At 38.2% G+C, this 20,188-nt stretch overlaps 1 protein-coding gene across 4 annotated transcripts in view; it reads left to right on the top strand.

Annotated features, from left to right (window-relative positions):
• The window catches only part of dgkg (diacylglycerol kinase, gamma), a 169,346-nt gene that overhangs the window by 825 nt on the left and 148,333 nt on the right, over positions 1 to 20,188 (top strand). The gene's annotated exons all lie outside the window — the stretch shown is intronic.

Below are 20,188 nucleotides of genomic sequence, written 5' to 3'. Positions count from 1 at the left end.
CCAAAATGCCTCAGACTCATTGTTCCTTAAGAAACAGCTGGCTACAAAACAGTTCAGCAAAATATAGGATCAATAGTGTAGTCTGACCGGGCGGTATTAGGCAACAGAGTCAGACATCATGTTCCAGGTCAGGTTACTGTTCATTTTAAAAATGTCTTTACAGTAAAATATGCAGCAAGCCTAATACAGTGACCTTTGTGAAGGAGTTGCAAGGCAAGAGAAAAATCAAGTAAAAGCATTTCCCCAAACATCAGCTGTTTTGAACCAGGGTGTAAGTTTGAACTAAATGTGTGTGGTCTGTCTTCAGTTCTAATTCTGAGGCTATTATATTTGTATTTTTCATTAAAAAAAACACCCATTTATGGGTATATGTTGCACATCTTCAAGTCACTCCCTTGTAATCCCAGGATGCCTCCTTGAGAGCGATGCTTTAGAACGAAGCGACCGACTCCTCGTGATTAATCTCAAATCGGCACGCCTAATTACATCTCATCAAGCAATCACCGAATGTGATGGTTATTTATTCCTTGACAGCATCAACTTGGATGCTGATAAACATTAAGGACTCTCTGCCCCAGCCTCGTCTACATGAACACGACGAGCGAGCTGAAAGGGCAGAGCCGAGCCAATTGGGAGGAGAGGATCAACAGAGAAAATGAGAGGAGCAGAAACACATGAGAAGAGGCTGAGTCCCTAGCAGGGAGTGTGAGGATAGAGGGTGAAGAGAAGAGGATCATTTAGCAGAGCCCTGAAATGCTGCTCAAGCAGCAGGAAAGCATAGAAGCACAAGTGCATGTGTACACCACAGTACATGGCCATGTTGCGGTGTAAGTCATGTTGAAAGAGGATGGCTGCTGGGTCAGTCAAGGTCTGAGAAAACAGTAGTGAAACCTACTGATGAGGAGCTGTCTGTCATCAGAGAGTAATTCACTATTAAGAGGTGAATAAGTGCCTATTTCTTTCATTTACACAGTGACCTGAAGAGGTGATCCCACACATTTTGAAACATCTGTTTCTTGATCGAAATACATATTTGTTCAGTCACATGAAAGCAACATTTAAGAAAAATTAGTGTAAATTCTTCTAATTATTTTACACAAGTCTTCACTACTTGAAGTTTTAGACCCAAACAGTGAGAGTAAAATGAGTCATCACTGGCGCTAAATGAATTAGTGGCTCAGCATCGCATTCTGTGTTGTTTGCTCAGTCATGATACACAGTTTTAAAAGCTTATAGACTCAAAGATGATGTTCTGTACATAGGTGACTGCTGAGGCCTTTAACTTATCATTTTAAGACAGAACTGAGTGAGCTGTGAGTCTGACTGAGCAAACAATGACACTGCAAGGTCATAGACTAGCAACTTTCAGTTGCAGAGAAGCCACATGGTAAAAAACAAAACAAAACCTTTTTTTCAATAATCTTCCCCATTGACTTATTTTTAAAAAAATATTCTTATATGTACAATATGTGCAATCAAGTCATAATGGCAGAACACTGATGTGACCTTTTAAGCTTGTTGCGAAAACTTGCAACAGTATCATTAATTTATAGCCAGTAAAATGTAACAACTGTCAGCACCTGTCATTCCCATACAATTAACCAATAATCAGGTTTCTTCAACAATTATTTTAAACGATGGTCATGTCACATTGCTGAACAGGAAAAATGGGTAGAATATTTCTACTCTTAAACGGCAATGAAAGGCAACAAAAGCCCACAGAACGAGCCTGTACAAATTGCATGCAATCCACCAGCCAACTTCAGCTCAAGACTTATTTCGGACTTTCATTTTAATCATCTGTTTTGTTTTTACTGGTTTCATTAAGGTTTGGAGAACAAAATGACTTCTTTTTTGTTGGAAAAAAGATTCCACTTTGGGTTGTAATAGACACTGTCAGGTAAACATCTGATTAGAAGTGTATCCACCATCTTTTTGCTCTGATTTTGATCTCCACCACTTCCTACGGGAAATATTTGTCCCTTCAGCTGCAAAATTCTCCACTACATATTTCCACTACTGATGAGTTTCACTCTGGGCCTGTAGCTGTTTGCTGCCACGCAAGTAGTAGTAGTATTGATTATAGCTACTTTAGCAAAAAATAACTAAATTACACATTTTTAAATGAGGCCATGTTGTAACATGACTAATGCAACTTTGAGTTTGTTTTTGATGTTCGTCACACCCTCTGCTCTCAAGCTGTTAAAAGCAGTTTTGTGATTATTGAAAGAGGACAGCTGTTTGTATTTTTATTTCTCTTTTAGTGAAGTAAAAATAATTTTATAACAGTGCTAGTTCTATCAGACAAGTGTCAGCAAAACATGTAGCTAACATGATCAACCCGAAATGTTTTAGGGTGACAAATAATAACCTGTAGTACAGCCTCTATTAAGACTAAAAAGATATCCTAATAAAGGGCTTTCAGCAGTGTCCAGGCAGACCTAGATTCTCCACAGAGCTAAAGCAGAGGTAACAGGCCTCCAGAAGCATTTCATCCTACTGAAGTCGCATTTATGAAGTCAGGCTTTATTAAATGGAGACTATATAATATATTTGCTGCATATGTGTGAAATCTTGCACAGTATTAATTAGACCCTTTTTCATGCAGTAGGTTTTTAACAGTGTATTGCTGACCAAAACTACAAGAGACTACAACCATTTCACTAAAACATCCTTGTATGGTTTTCTAGTGAAGAGGTTGGGTTGAGAAATGATGCAATACAAAGCATGAGGGGCCAAAACAAGGATTGGTCTAACGCTCCAGTGATCCAGAGGTAAATGTGTCCTGAGTATCCACAAGGCTGCATACCACTGTCTCTTCGCCAGTCATCTATATCACACATTTGTACAGTTAAAAGTAACTCAGGAGTGGATGTGCAAAACCTACAGTGTTTTGATATTGTAGTAAATCTACACCGACCATCCACCACATTACTGGAGAACTGCCTAGTAGTAGGATTAGAATTAGGACGTATTTAAGCCACAAATATGCTGCGTTTCAGAACCTATAAGATGTTTCTTTTGAAATCAAGTCTTTATAGATCTGTATTATGGCCTGTGAAGTTATTACAGTTTGGGTATGCCATGTGTGGTCTGCAGACCTGCAGCTCCAGTGTTCCCTGTGGCTCTTTGTGCCTGTCTCCAGTAATTCCCTGCGGCTTTGGCAAAAATATAGATGAATATGAACACATGAATATAAACGTGGAAATCATATGACATGTATATTATGACATATTCCAATTATACATGTATAGTAATGCATGATCTTAAGTTCAAAACAAAACAAAACAAAACTTTTAATGTTCAGAGTGCCCCATATAGTTTAAGAGCAACACCAGTTAAAATAGGACTGTACATTTTAATAGATTTGACTCCACACTTGCCCAAATTGTGTTAATTAAACAATTTTTATGACTTTTATTCTACAATTTCATAAATGTAACAACAACATATTATTATTGAAATAACAACGTAAAGTTAAAGTACAAAAAAAACTATAAATAGCCCCTTGCAGATGAGTCATAAGTGGTATAAGATTTTAATCATTTAGACTTTTTAATAGCGTTGATAGTCAAATTTAAATTTATATTTAAGTTTAGAAAACAGACAGTCCCTCTACTCTGATTCTTTCTGTGAAAGAAGCAAATTAACTCGCTGAATCCTTTTGAATATCTCTATTTTAAGCAGAGCTGGAATTAGCTATATGCTGTAAACCCTCCTAATTTGTGGTGTATATCTTATCAGAAGGGAAGCAAAAGATGTATAACTAAATGCTTGACTTTAGTAGCCTAAATTTGCTAGTGAAATCGAATTATTTGCTGCTGTAAACAGATGTGCTCCTTGAACATAATCAGAACCATAAATCAGCAGGAAGTAAAAGAAATAAAATTATCAATTTCAGCAGCACTTACAGAAGTAATATACAATTTTATTTATTTATTAGCTTCCACCATGTGATTGCTACTCTTCCTGGTGCCCACCAAGGGGGGAAAAAAATCTTCAAACTTACAAAAACCAAATTAGAAAACACAAACTTTATAACCAAAAAGTATATTGCATATTAAAAAATAAGCATTAAAGAACTGTTTTGTTCATACTGGATTTACTAGATCTAACATCAGTTGACTTCACTGACAGGTTTCATAATTATGATTAGTTCCAGTATAGGCTAATTATATACAAAGGTGTTGTGGTGCATGGCACTTTCTAGCAACAGCTATCAGCTATCAGCAGCCATTGTTGAAATTACATAGTTCACCTGTTTAGACCAACAAAAAAGAGTTATTTAATTTTACATTTTTTAATTTAATCTTCTTAACCTGTTCAATGGATATCCTATCAACATCACAATTCAACAAATGAGACTTAGAAAGAGGTTTCCTAGAACCAAACACAACAGATTTAGTTTTGACAATATTTACTGCTAATTTGATAATTTTCACTGATTGATTTACAGCCTGTAAGCTCTGCCTGCAGGCGCTAATGAAGAAGTTGTAAATAATGTATGTATTGCAAATGTACATATTACTTTGTCAGAATTTTAACAAACTAAATCATAAAAATTAAAAATAAAAGAGGGCCCAGATGGCTGCCTTGTGGAACACAAGAGTAAAGTCCTGTTTTTTTTTTTTTACCTCAATTATTTTCTCTTCATTAAAGTCAACACTGAAGGTGCGAAACCATAGTGTTAAGCTTTCCCATAAGAATGTCATGATCAAAACCATCAAGTGTTATTTAAAAACAGTGATAAAGTTTAACAAACTTACTATTGTTAGTATCCCTTTGTTTGTCTCTTATACAGTACTGGTGGAATATTGAGGTATATGCATGTTGCAAAACTGTTTGCCATTTTGACAAAAGTCATCAAACATTTGTTTCGATATTATCTTTTCAAACATTCACTTCCAGTCAGAACCAATAAAATCAAGACTTGTCAAGGAAATTTATGCAAAGGCAATACTTTGGCTTCTATCCAGATCTGGAGGTAAATTCCGAACATATTATAAGGTTAAAGGTCTTACAACTCTAGACTCTTCAGTAATCTGATTTAATGCAAAATGATACATTTCATCTTTCATTATATTTTTCAAGATCTGTTGAACTGAAAAAAAAAATAGTAAATTGTATACTTTACTGACAAAAAAATCTTTAAAATAAAATTAGCAATACCTATATGCCTCCGAATTCTACATATCTATGAAATTTTATTAATTCATCACATATTTATCACTTTCCATGATTTCTTACTATTATTTACAGTGTTGTCTCTTATTGTTGTGATTTAGTCATCTTAATTCTTTATCTACAATATGACTTCTGTCATAAATACAACCCAATTCCTGAGCAGTCTCTTTTTCCCTTATCTCTCTGCAGCATTGTTGATCTTAACTCATCATCTGACAACCCTTCGCTGTTTGCTTCCCGATTGGAGCATGTTTGTTAGACAGATTCATTAAATTATCCATAAACAACTTGTTTTAACATCATGCATCTGACAAGTTTCTTTTTTTCATGTTATTCAGAAATAGATCCATATTAAAAAAATTTTTTATCTGATCCATGGAATACAATTCCTCTTCCAGGTTTTCCAATTTTGTCTTTCAGGTGACATTTATCAAGTTATGATTAGTTGAACCCACCCCCCACCAATACAGCCTGTGAACATAATCTTTTAACATTTGTAAATATATCATATGTGTATGTAGAAATTCTATTATGGTCTATTGTGACTCTGTGGTTATTTAAGGGAAACCTTGTTGGCTGTGTCACAATTTGAAAAAGGTTACAGAAGTCTGACTTAAGACTTAAATCCCTTTTTCTTTTTCTTTATGAACAACTCCTATTAAGCCAATTAATATTCCAGTTGCCAAGAATTAAAATATCAAAAAGTGGTATTCCTGGTGATGACCCTAACCCTTTCCAAACTGAAATCCTACCTTATTGTTTGGAGTCAAGTAAAAAAGTATTTTTTTTATGTAAATGTAAATGGCAAATGTTTCTTTGCAATTAAGGGACAAAGAAAAGTTATATTCAGTGCCAGTGTAGCTCAGTTAGATAAGCCATATGCTGCATGGCTGAGAGCAGCCGACACAAGTTTGAATCTGACCTGCGGCCCTTTTGCCACATGTCTCCTCCTCCTTCTTCCTCTTCTTTGTACCTGTCCAATAAAGCCCAAAACATATTAGAATTATTTTCTTTGTCCCTTAATTGCCAAAGTTTGGGCGAACATTTTTTTTTCTCATAAACAAAATGTATATATTGTGATTGCAAAGGATTCAGGTTTTCACTGATGATGATCTGGACCTCAGAGGGTTAAGCCAGTTTTCATCTGATTGGCTGTCCCTTGGAAACAAAGCGTTTAAACAGCAGTTAGGTGGTTTCTGTGCTCACAACCAGCTTTGTACCTGAGTTGACCATATGAAGGACAACCACTCTTTATGACATCACAGAGATCCAATAGTAGAAAAAAAGTTTTATTATATAGTCGTATATACACGATTAAAATGTGGTAAATTACAACAGGTCACATGTCAATACACTGTATTTTTAAGTTAAAGGTGCCATTCGAAGCATCAGTGGTGTTTTTGCCTTTAAAGAGTGTTTACAATGTTTTTTGGTCAGTGCATTTAACTCTGGGAAAGCGGTATTTCATACATAATCATGTTTCATATACACAAAACTCAACCATGACAGGGTGGACAAGCAGCATGGAAACCTCTTATTTCAAACCGACTGCCATTCCTCTTTAAGTACAGTGCAATCAGTACTTGTGTATAGCTTGGCCTTTCCATTTCCCTCTGCGTTTTACACACAATCCCCCAGTTGCCATGACACCAAGGCCTTCCATAAATACTCGTGGTATTTGTGAGGCTACATCCCCAGTAGGTCAGAGAACAGAAAGCCCTATGTGAGCCTTGCCTGCAGCAGTGCTAATCGCAGATCAATCTGCTCCCAGATAGTTTGTCACCTACAGTGCCATTTCCAAGCTGAGATTTTGCTCCATGTGCTGTGGGTGTTCGCCACAGTAGATCACAGAACACACATACATATTGTCTTTTCATTATCCTTGTAACCTTCACAGTGTACACTTGCTGTAGGCAAATAACAGTGTGGTAGAAGTTTAGCAGATGACTAACAATGCTCATCATACAGACCTATGAAAGCATAGGTGAAAGCTATTGTGATTCATTCTCTTGAGATTGATAGAACTATCATAGAGAATATCAATCTTCTAGATTAGGATTTAACGGGCGATGAGTTGGGCGAGAATTAAAGATAGTCCGGGACAAGAAGCAGGAATAGCATATGTGTGATTTTGTGAACATGATGTGTGTGCCCTGTCACGTTTTGACATCAATCAGCAGCAGTCCTTTTAAGGGTAAAGATGAAACACGGTGTAGTCCATAAGGTTACCCATGGCTCCATTAAGTTTCTTTTTTGAAACATTAATAATCACTAAATTTGTCTCGAATTTTGTGTTTGGCCTGTTAGACCTTTGCCTCTGACCTTTGTTGCAACACATTAACAATCTCACAGAAAAGGAGTCTCTGTCAGAGCAGAAAGGTTTTCCACTGACTAAGGAGTGGTTTGTTTTAAGACCAGGATTTGAAATAAAAATGTTATAGTAGACAGTAAACCACATAACTATCAGAAAAGTAATAATAAATGATAATGATGTAATCTTAAAACAAAAGGTACTTTAGCCTTCTGGTTCCATCTTGAAAGTAAAAGCCGATTCAAGTTCAAAATACTCCGTTATGGTTGAATTAAAACAATTCTGTAAAAACGAATGGGACATAATTCCTCCACATCACTTTCAACAGTTGTTTACATTTCTTGCTGCCAAGGGTGGCAGCAAGAAAAAGAAAACACATCTTTTTAGAATTGCATTTTGTTAACTTTTGTCTGTTTTTGTTTTATACCTTGTGAAGCACTTTGTGATTTTTTTTTTATCTAGAAATGTGCTATATAAATAAAGTTTTACTTACTTACTTACTTACTTAAGGCGCTTCATATTGTAAGGTAGACCCTACAATAATAGATACAGAGAAAAACCCAACAATCATATGACCCACTATGAAAAAGCACTTTGGTGACAGTGGGAAGGAAAAACTCCCTTTTAACAGGAAGAAACCTCCTGCAGAACGAGGCTCAGGGAGGGGCGGGGCCATCTGCTGTGACCGGTTGGGGAGAGAGAAGGAAGACAGGATAAAGACATGCTGTGGACGAGAGACAGAGATTAATAACAAGAATGATTCAGGGCAGAGAGGTCTATTAACACATAGTGAGTAAGAAAGGTGACTGGAGAAGAAACACTCAATGCATCATGGGAATCCCCCAGCAGCCTACACCTACTGCATCATACCTAAGGGAGGATTCAGGGTCACCTGATCCAGCCCTAACTATATGCTTTAGCAAAAAGGAAAGTTTTAAGCCTAATCTAAAAATTAGAGATAATGTTTGTCTCCCAAATCCAAACTGGAAGGTGGTTCCATAGAAGAGGGGCCTGAAAATTGAAGGCTCTCCCTCCCATTCTACTTTTAAATACTGTAGGAACAACAAGATTTGTGATTGCAGTGTGAGATTGAAGTGCTCTAATGCAGCGGTCCCCAACCTTTTTTGCGCCACGGACCGGTTTATGTCCGACAATATTTTCATGGACCGGCCTTTAAGGTGTCGCGGATAAATACAACAAAATAAAACTAGTACCGGTACTGAAAAAAAAGAAGATTTATTCATAACACATGTGAAAAGACCCAGGAAAACCAAGTTAACAATAAAAACGATAACAAAATAACGCTGAAAACCGATAAAAACCCTGAAAACCATACATTTCACACCTGAGCCTCAACTCTAGCGGCCAAACGACTCACGGGCCGATACCGGTCCGAGGCCCGGGGGTTGGGGACCGCTGCTCTAATGGAGTGATATGGTACTATAAGGTCATTAAAATAAGATGGGGCCTGATTATTTAAGACCTCTTATGTGAGGAGCAGGATTTTGAATTCAATTTTAGGGACAAGTACTTTTTACACAGGACCTTGGATAGTTCTTTTCCCATAAAAAATGAAATAATGATTTAAAAGCAGCATTTAATATTTATTTGGGTTGTCTTAGTCTAATATTAAAATTTATTTGACGGTCCTAAAAGTTTAAGTGTGACAAATATGCGAACTAAGAAATTGAGATTATACGATATACTGCACTGTATATGGGCTTGTAGCAAGATATAATAGCGCTTTTGCTAAAAAAAAAAAAAAAAGGGGGGGGGGGGGGGATTCTAGCCCTGTTATAGCTCACCTGGTTGAGTGGGTGACACAGGCAGCATTGTGCTTCCTGCATGTCATTCTCTCTGCCTTTGCTACTATCTTTATCTATTAGTATCTCTACTATCCTATCAACAATAAGGGTAAAGATATTTATAAAAACATTTTTGTAATAAAATAATATTAATAATAGTATAATAATAATAGTTCCACAGCTACACTGTAGCACTATGAGGACTTGGCCTAACAGAAAATATTCTGATTACCATGTTTCTGTAAATATAAATATAATTGTTAAAAAAGTTTGCTATAAGTGACTGATGTTTGACACAAAGGTTGCTGTCTCTATCCATTTAATCCATTTAAGAATTTAAATTTGGGGGAATCTTGGATAAGAGAAGAGAAGAGAGAAGAGATCGTGGCTCAAGAGTTGGGAGTTCGCCTTGTAATCGGAAGGTTGCCAGTTCGAGCCCCAGCTTGGACAGTCTCGGTCGTTGTGTCCTTGGGCAAGACACTTCACCCGTTGCCTACTGGTGGTGGTCAGAGGGCCTGGTGGCGCCAGTGTCCGGCAGCCTCGCCTCTGTCAGTGTGCCCCAGGGCACCTGTGTGTGGATGGGTGGACGACTGGATGTGTAAAGCGCTTTGGGGTCTTTAGGGACTAGTAAAGCGCTATACAAATACAGGCCATTTTAATAGGGAGTTAACGGTATTCTTCCCGAGTGCTCTTCTATCTAAAAAACACTTTAATGTCATTTGCATTTATCAGTCAGTCCTCTTGAAGCCCCTTCTCTAGTGTTCAAGTACTTTAAGCATCTTCCCTAACATCTTAGACCACTTCAAGAAGCCTAATGAGCCATTAGAGACACTAATTTGTCTGATCAAAGCAGAGGAAACCTGCCATAGGATTCAGGTGACTGAAGTGATTCAAGTGCTTTGGTGACTAATGCTGAAGAACTGGCCCCACTTCATCTCAAGGGTGAAAGAATTAAACCTCAGCCCACGTGCACTTGCTGTTAGAGTTCCTTCTTTTAGTGAAAGCTCTGAATGTGCAGACAGCGCTGATGATGTGCATTTGAGACACACACAAACACACCCACACAGGAAAATGCAAATTGAACAGCAGATATGAGCTGCTGCAGGTGTGCAGTGCTCGACTGAAACCTGTGCCCAGTCCTGTAGCATGAATGTGACTGCTTGGTTCCTCACTGTCATGCTGCAGGACTGGGCACGGGTTTCAATCGAGCATTGTCGGGGGGCACACAAAGTGGGGTCCAAGGACTTAATTTTCTCTATTATGGTGAATTTTTAGTCACCAATTTGTGTAATTGTCTTTTATTTAGAGGAAAACACAAAAATCCGGCACCAGATGTTCTTTTAAAATATATTTTATTAATATAATGTAGTCAGGCTTTCGGAGGTTGTGAGTTGCTTTCAATTAATTATTCTCAATTTATTGCATTTTATATGGTCCCTGCTGAGTCAGAGCACATGCAGGCTGGCTCTAGATGTGAGTCAAGATGTAACTAGTTTAATCATGATATCAGGCTAATTTTGTTTATGTGTTTTAGTAATTAAATGGTAAATGAAGTGATACTTATATAGTGCTTTTCTACTCTACGGCAAGCCTCATTCACATGCACATTTACATAATGTATCATTCTTTGTCAAATGTTGCACACATACATTCCTTTGATGTCTTTGTGCGACACAGAAAAAGTGAATGGATGGTCTCTACATGCAAGGAGGAGGTGTGATGGTGTCTTGCCTCAAAATTGAAGGCACACTAAACCAGCATGGCTACCACAGCATACTACAGCGTCATGCCATGCCATCCAATTTGCGTTTAGTTGGACCATCATTCATTTTCCAACAGTACAATGACCCCAAACACACCTCCAGGTTGTGTAAGGGCTATTTGACCAAGAAGGAGAGTGATGGAGTGCTGCGCCAAATGGCTTAGTCACCTGAACTCAACCCAGTGGAGATGGTTTGGGATGAGATGGACCACAGCGTAAAGGCAATATGGCCAACAAGTGCTCAGCATCTCTGGGAACTCCTTCAAGACTGTGGAAAACCATTTTAGGTGACTACCAATAGTAGTCACCAGAGCAGTCATCAAGCAAAGGTTGGCTATTTTAAAGAATATACAACATGTTTTGAGTTATTTTACACTTTACAACATAATTCCATATGTGTTCATTCATAGTTTTAATGCATTCAGTGAGAATCTAAAATTTAAATAGTCATGAAAATAAAGAACAACCATTAAATGAGTGTAGTGTAGACTTCATTTAAAATGTAACACCTGTCAACTTACCTATTGTGACCTGTGACTGGTTGCTTATGACAAGTTAAATGACATGTTTTTCTCAGTTATGTTATTTAGTGACTGAAGACAAGGTGTTTTCTTTAAAGATTTTAAAGGCTTATTTGACTGGCAGTAAAACTTCAAATCTAGAAATTGTATGTACTATATTGCCAAAATTTCAATTCAGTTCATTTCTATTCATATATCACCAGATCCCAACAATCGTTGCCTCCAAAAGACTTTATATTATAAGGTAAAGATTGTATAATAATACAGAGAAAACAGAGAAACCCCCAACAATCAGATGACCCCCTATTAGTAAGTGCTTTGACGACTGTGGGAAGGAAAAACTTTCTTCGTACATGCTTTGTCAAAGAGGATAGGATTAAGCCTATTCTTAAAAGTAGAGAGGGTGTCTGTCTGCTGAATCCAAACTGTAAGATGGCTCCACAGAAGAGGGACCTTAAAGCTGAAGGCTCTGCCTCCCAGTTTACCTTTACATACACCAGAGACCACAATTAAACCAGCAGTCTGAAAGCAAAGTGCTCTCTCGGGGTGATACAGTACTATGAGGTCTGGGGCCTGATTATTCAAGACCTTGCATGTGATGAGAAGGATTTTAAATTTGATTTTGGATTTGACAGGGAGCCAGTAAAGAGAAGCTGGTATAGGTGAAATATGGTCTCTTTTTCTAGTCCCTGTCAGTACTGTTACTGCAGCATTTTGGATCAACTGAAGGCTTTTCAGAGGTTTTAGAACATCCTCATAATTAAGGATTAAGTCCAGCTAGAAGTTATAAATGCATGAATAGTTTTTCAGTATCACTCTGAGACAGATGTTTCTCATTTTAAGGCTATTACAAATATTAAACATATATGTTTAATACGCGCATTGAAGGACATATCCTGTTCAAAAATGACTCCAAGATTCCTTCCTGTCTAACCATCCAGAGTTACACACTCAATGGGACCACCTGTACAAATAAAGGGTAAATAGAATATAAACACAAAAATAAGACACTATATTTTTAAGGCTGAGTACAATCACTTCATTTTTATTTGAACTTAGAAGCAGGAAATTAGAGGTCATCCAGGTCTTTAAGTCTTTAAGACATAGTTTAACTTACTGATCTGGCTTCATGGTTAGAAAGTTGGGTATCATCTGCATCGTGGAGAAAATGCATGCTAAAGGCTTTATGTAATTTTTTTTTAATTTCTTTTTTTAGGCAGTGTCATTGGAAGGTGGATGTATAATTCAATCACAATCAGAATAGATCGTAGCACAGAACTTGGGGAACCTGACTGTGTAAAATGGAATCTCCATTTCCATGAACAAATTGGAGACTACTAGATAGATATGATTCAAAGCACTGCAGTACTGTACCTTTAATACCTACAAGCACGGTCTAGTAATAAAAAATTATGGTCATCAGTATCAAATTATTATTTAGGATTTCAATTACTGCCAGCTTGTGGTACGTAGCCCATTAATAGAGATAGATTGATCATATTTAAGTTTGAAACACTGATTAAAATAAGAGTACCATCCCAGTCTTTATCCATGGGGTTTAATATGTCGGCCCACTCTTTGTAGCTATAACAGTTTCAACCCTTCTGGGAAGGCTTTCCATAAGATTTAGGAAAATGTTTATGGAAATTTTTGACCATTCTTCCGGAAGCACATTTGTGAGGTCAGACACTGATTTTGGATGAGAAGGCCTGGCTTGCAATTTCTGCTCTAATTCATTCCAAAGGTGTTCTGTTGTGTTGAGGTCAGGAGTCTGTGCACGCCAGTCAAGTTCTTCCACACCAAACTCGCTCCTCCATGTCTTTATGGAACTTGTTTTGTGCACTGGTGCGCAGTCATGTTGAAACAGGAAGGGGCCATCTCCACAAAGTTGAGAGCATGAAGTTGTCCAAAATGGAACGAGACTCCTAAAAAACAGCCCCACACCATAACCCCCCTTCACTTAACTTTACACTGCACAATGCAGTCAGACAAGTCACGTTCTACTGGCCACTGTCAAACCCAGACTCATCTATCATATTACCAGCTAGAGTCCAGTAGCAGCATGCTTTACACTGAATCTGACGGTTTCAATTGTGCCCGTTGATGTAAAACTTAGATGCAGCTGCTCGGCCATCGGAGCCAAAACCATGAAGCTCTTTAGCTCTGTTCTTGAGCTAATGTGAAGACCACATGAGGTTTGGAGGTCTGTAGTGATTGCTTCTACAAAAAATATAAAGTGGTTTGAGTGCTCAGGTGGCATAGATGCACTACATGAAAGATGCACTATGCACCTCAGCATCTGCTGACCATCCATCCATCCATCCATTCGCTTCCGCTTGTCCTTTTCAGGGTCGCGGGGGGCGCTGGAGCCTATCCCAGCTGTCATAGGGCGAGAGGCAGGGTACACCCTGGACAGGTCGCCAGTCTGTCGCAGGGCTAACACACAGGGACAGACAACCATTCGCACTCAGTGACAATTTGGATTATCCAATTAACCTATCCCCACAAGCTGCATGTCTTTGGACGGTGGGAGGAAGCCGGAGTACCCGGAGGGAACCCACGCAAACACGGGGAGAACATGCAAACTCCACACATCTGCTGACCCTTCTCTGTAATGTTACACGGCCTACCACTTTGTGGCTGACTTGCTGTCATTCCCAATCAGTTCCAGTTTGTTATAATACCGATAACAGTTGACTGTGGAATATTTAGTAACAAGGAAATTTCTTTAATGAATTTGTTAAACATTCGGCACCCTATCACAGTACCAAACTAGAATTCAGTGGCTCCTAAGAGCAATTCATTCTTTTGCAAAAGGTTTTTAGAAGCAGTCTGCATGCTGACACACCTGTGGCATGGAAGTGATTGGAGCATGATGATTTGGATAGGTGAATGAATATGTACAGGACACACATGATGCTTATGGGTAAAAAGTTCAGCTGACTGTATAAATAAAAACGTGCTTGCTAATGATGACAGCCCTCCTGTTGCAGTAATTTGGTCTTTCTGTAACACCCACAGGGGTTGCGTTTGTAACCTTTGAGCACTTGGAGTGTGGGTTTCATCTGTGTGAGCCAGGCTTGGTAATTTCCATGTGGAAATTAGTCCAATAAGGAGAGATCACTTGGAAGAATTTAGCATTATTTATTGAGATTGAGAAATAAATGTGGCAATTAGACTCTGATCACACATCATGGCAGATCGGGAATCCCAGGACTGATGCAATTTAGAACAGGACCCCCTGCAGTCTAGATGCTGGTGGTGGTGAAGATGAGGACTGAGGCTTGACTAGAGCTCTGGCTGAGGTGACTGAGGTGGAGCTGGGGATGAGGTGGGTTATATTGGAAGATGACTGGACTAGAGTAATGATGCCAGTATTGAGACTGACAGAGTGAGAAGGCAATAGTCCTGTAAAGAGCAGAAAAGCAGCTGGACACTTAGAAAAGCAGGCAGAAGAGTGATTACACATCTTCCGTATTGAACTTACACATAAATTCATTTAAATTTCACGTGGTTCAGTCTTCGAGATCACCTTCTCTTTCTCACTTTCTCACTCACTGGGTGGGGTTTAAAGGCTGTCAAATGGTAGGGCTTTCTGTTGTGGGTGGAAATGATAAACGTTTCCCCATTATAAACATTCACAAACAAGTTGAATTCAAGTGTGTCTACTGATATATAAGCTGAGCTCTTGTGTCAGAGTAGATCTGAGGAAAAATACAGTTTTAGAGTAAAAGAAATGAATTGCACCAAAAACACTCAATCCTCAGTTCAGTGAAACATAGGCTTTGTCTGCCTTTGTTTCATTAAAACATAGGCAGACAATGCAGCATTGCAGTATGAGCTACTACATAATGCAGGTGTGAACTGGAGCTAGAATGTGAGGTTTCTAAAGTGTTTTGGTAATCTACCGACCCAGTTATGACAGGATGTCTATATTTAGAAGTGCTTGGATCATGAAGATTATCTCAGTGCTGTAAGTGACTGATGTTTGACACAGAAAAAAGCTGCTGTCTCTATCCATTTAATCATATGGTCACACAGTCCTATGGCTTCCTGCAGCGGACAGGGAAAAATACTCTGTCTCAGAACATAGCTTCAGCTATCAAAACACTCTTCCTGTAGAAGGGGCCTTCCCAGTCCACAGTATCCTGTTTAGCCCTCTACAGTGGGGACGTCAGAAGCATGCTGCATGGCATTTGGCTTCCAGTTTTACACTGAAGTGCATTGCCTCACAATTTCTTAGTTGGAATTCTGATGACTGGACTATGAATCAACCTTCTGCTTTTATCCTGCAGACTCATCTCCATTTAGTCCTCTCTGCACATAATCATGTCCCTGTTTACACTCCCTTCCTTCTTCTGTCGTATCACTGAACTCATCATCACTATCCTAATTTGGCAGTGCTTCTCTCTCCACATGCTTAATATCTTGCAACATGTCCTGCTAGTGAATGCTGAGACATCAGACCGGAGTGGTACGTAGGTTCAGATTGAACGGTAATAAAATGGCACATATTCAACTTTCTGCTATCATAGTTTTAGTCGAGGAAATTTGGATGACTGTATTTCTTGTCTTTATTTTGTCATTCAAAGAAATAAATGAAACTATTATATGTTTAAACCATAGAGGTTCCCAACGCTAGCAAACATGATAAGTAACAGACTAATAAAATACTAGAATTTCACTCACTCGCACTCACAAACTGCTTGGATGGGTTGCACCACGGAGTAAGTCACATTATTTGTTACACAATTCCTTCAAAAATGTTCCAAAAGGCACCAAAACAAACAAAGTTGTAAGGGACAGTTTAACGTCAGACAGCCAGTCTGACGTTCAACTGTGGACGGATCTCTAAGTTTGATAATTAACCATATTTTGACCTAAAGAGGACATGTTATAGTCTTTGTTTTCATTATGTAAAATATTGCGATCAATAACTTTAAACCAGCTATTATTGACTGTCTCCATGCCAATGAGTAAGTGGATTTGTCTCAACTCTTAAAACCTCTTTACGTCAGAACAGTGTGGAGATGTTGCTCTCTAGCTGGTCTGTTCTAAAGATAACTGTTGTCAACCACAGACTGTCAGTTGAAAAATGCAGTGCAGCAGGCTGACAAATTTGTTTGATATAGGGAAAATTTCTTTACTAATACCAAAATAAGTCTATTATGGAAGATGTTGCTTGTAGTGCTGAATTTACAATGAATCATCTCTTATATCTGCTGCTTTTGGTTTCACTGAGCTTTATAGTGAGTTTCCGCTCACTGTTAAGCTGTCCAGCCCACAACTTCACTGTTTTGGTTCAGTCTCACCACCCACGCATTGTGGTTTGTGCAGAGTTTGCGATCCTCATGCGGCTTTAAAGGGTGGTTCCTTTCATTTTATGATAATGTAGCTTACACACATATGTCCAAACATTCTGAAGTGCTGTGCTATTCTTTAAAACACATCCATAAGTTTTGGTGGACCTTTTGTAGCACCACAGTGACAGAAGAGCTGCTGTAAGTGTAAATAAACAGAGCAGTGACATACAGTAATTATATGCAACTCTAAAAGCATTAAATGTTTACATGCATATTTGCCTCTTCCAAATTAAAGTGCCACCAACCTGGCAACAGTGTCAAAGGCTGCTATTCTACAGTAGCTAACATGTAGCATACGAACAATAAACAAGTCTCAAACCACATGGAAAACAACAAGGCGATACGGCAAATCAGGAAAACAAAGCCAGTGTAACAAAGCTTGATCCTTACTAGCCAAAAATTACTGGAGGAAAGGAAAGAGACGTCTGTGGATGTGTGCATTTGTCAGACCCAAAACCCATGCAGGGTGTCCCTCCAGGGGCTCTACAGCTGCTCTGGTGACCTTAGATAACCTGCTGAACCTCCATGGTGGTGATGTCTCATTCGTATGTCTTCCCTGCCATCTTTCGATGGTACTTTATGGGCCTACTCTGGTGACCACGTGTAAGATGACCTGTTTCACTACAATGCCTTTTTGTTGTCTGCCACCTAAATGCAACTTAAAAAACTATGTATCTGGTAAAGGTGCTATTGCTTTTTCCGGCATGCAGAATGAACATAATGTGCATGGAGGTGTAAATAACCCTTCTATTTTTCTTTGCAAAGCTCTATGAGTCACCGTCGCATTTTAAAACCACAGGCAACAGTTTTAATGCGGAGGCTCATACAGCTCAGCTTTGTTTTGACTGGCTTATTGAGAATGAATTAAAGACTGGAGGGACTCAGGAATACTTGCTTTATTTCATAAAAATACATATATATCACTCTCTGAGAGAGAGGCATATACAAAGACTGACGTTACTCTCACATCCTAGTATATTTCCTGATTTTACACTAGGTATGTTAGGTCACTTTGTGAATTAAAAACCTCTGAGTGAAAAGACCAATTGTTGCTATGAAGATCTAAATCCCATAACTCCACCGAGGTTTGACTGGCTTTTTTATTGATACTTATGCAACATTAGCTTTTTGTGTCCTTGTCTTATGGATTTTTTTCTTAAAAGTCCAGCTGATGTTGAATCATTAAATTTCATTGCATTTTGTTAATTTGTTAAAAATAATTTTTTACAAACAAAAGTTTGTAAAATTCATTAATTTCTTTTTTTAATTTTTTATTTGCACCCACAAACAGTATTGAAAGTCTTTGCTGAGATATAATGGTCATTTAACCAGCCAGTATGGCAACAACAAGCTTCATGTAAAGTTGCCTCTGCTCATTATTTGCATATGGTTTACCAGTTGTAAACACCTGGTGGCCCAAACTGCATTCACTCTGTCAACTTCTGTAAAACAGAAAACACATTCATTTTTTTTAAAGTTTTTACTTTTAAATGGAATAAAATATGTTTTCAGGGTATACAGTGGTAACAGTAGTTATGAAAGCTAGTTTTAACTGCCAAAACAAGCCCAAAGACACTTCAGTCCAGCAGAATTTTATCCATTCAAAATCCAACTGTGGAGCAATTAATTACCATTATCAAGCTAACTTTAATAAACAAGCACTCTGATGTTCTTTATTCTGCATAATACACAGACTGGTATCCTTCAAGTAGTCCGCTGGACATGTCACTTTCCTTTTACTTTTCAATCGATTTTCCACCATCTAGTGCACCGCGTCTTCCCACTGGTGAACTCACTTCATTGTTTCTTTTGTTGTTATTTGATTGCTTCACGTTAATGTTCAAAATCACTAAAAACATTCACAGTAACATAATAAAAAGCAGAATTACGCTGGTATTTCCAGGTAGAGTTAACTAATTTATGTAAGGCAGGAAAGCAGAAAACTAAAAGCACTAAAAGTAGTTGGAACAAGAAAGGGAAAAGTTAATGGAATAACTAAGAAACACAAACAAGACCGGAGAAAATGTACAAGCCAAAGAAAGAAGGAGAGATGAAAATATTTTTGGACGGTTGGCACTTTTGTTTTCGTAGCAGCAGTGCAGAGGGAGCAACCTCAGTTTATGCCTAATTTAGGCATATACCCTTAAAATATAGGTCAATCTTACAATTGCTTAATATTATATTACAGACACAGTAGTAATTATTGTCTACTAGTATTTATCAGCACCTAGCAGTTAGACTGACTAGGCACTAGTTAAACCAATCCTTGAAGATATTTTGTGGTTCAGTAAACAATCTGCATGGTTTATATGTTCATGTGCAGTATCGATCCATGGCATGTAGTTACATCTGGTCATAGCAGCCATAGTGATTCCTGTTTCCCTCTTTGCCTCTCTTTGTCATGTACTCCTGTTACGTCACAGTTGCCAGGCAACCTCATGAGCAAAACAGAATCCCTCTCTGCTCAGAGGGGGAGGCCCACTACCCTTGATCTGCACGTGCTCTGTCTTTCAGTCATGGATTCACAGCATGTACATATAGACCTCCCCTTTGTTCCCTTCCCATTAGTAACATCAGTAAACATGCACAGCCTGTTACAGCATGCTGCTGGCTGTTTTCGCATGTAGTCCGGGAGTGAGGCGAGCACCTGATAGAGGACGAAGGGAGAATATTAAGGAATAAAGCATGACACAGTTTCCCTGTGATAATGTTTGGACTGAAGAGTCCTTTCTGTAAAACCTGAGCGAAATTAAAAAGGCCTTGTGTTGCTTCTGCAAACAAAACCTCCTAAAAGCAGCAGAGGTGTTTAAAGTATACACTATGTACTGCTGGGGGTGCAGGTTATGCCCACTGGATTTTTGCTGGGAAGTATTCCTTTAGGGCTTTTTGGCAGAAGGTATTTCTGACTGAAACACAGAACTAAGATAAGGTAATATAAAGGGCAGCAAAGCAAATATTCATACGAATAAATGTTTGACTGTTTGATTTTCAGTGCAAACTTTTAAGTATCCTGAATATTATAATATACATACATACAGTGCATGTCACATTTTTATTTTGTGGTGTGTTTATAATAATTTCTGGTTATATCATTTCTGGTGTTTAGCTATTTATTTTGTATTTTTACCCTGTAATTTAATGTTTAAATATTTAGATAAAGGAATGTATAAAATATATAAAGAAAATAGAGTACTGACTCACAGTATTGCTATAAGGTGATTATTGACAAAAACTATTATGTT

The sequence above is a fragment of the Mchenga conophoros genome, linkage group LG16 (assembly GCF_057382185.1).
Source record: "Mchenga conophoros isolate Kocher_MC1m ecotype Shallow Benthic linkage group LG16, M_conophoros_male_GT1.1, whole genome shotgun sequence".
In the NCBI taxonomy this organism is placed as follows: domain Eukaryota; kingdom Metazoa; phylum Chordata; class Actinopteri; order Cichliformes; family Cichlidae; genus Mchenga; species Mchenga conophoros.
This window is presented reverse-complemented; position numbering and strand designations above follow the sequence as displayed.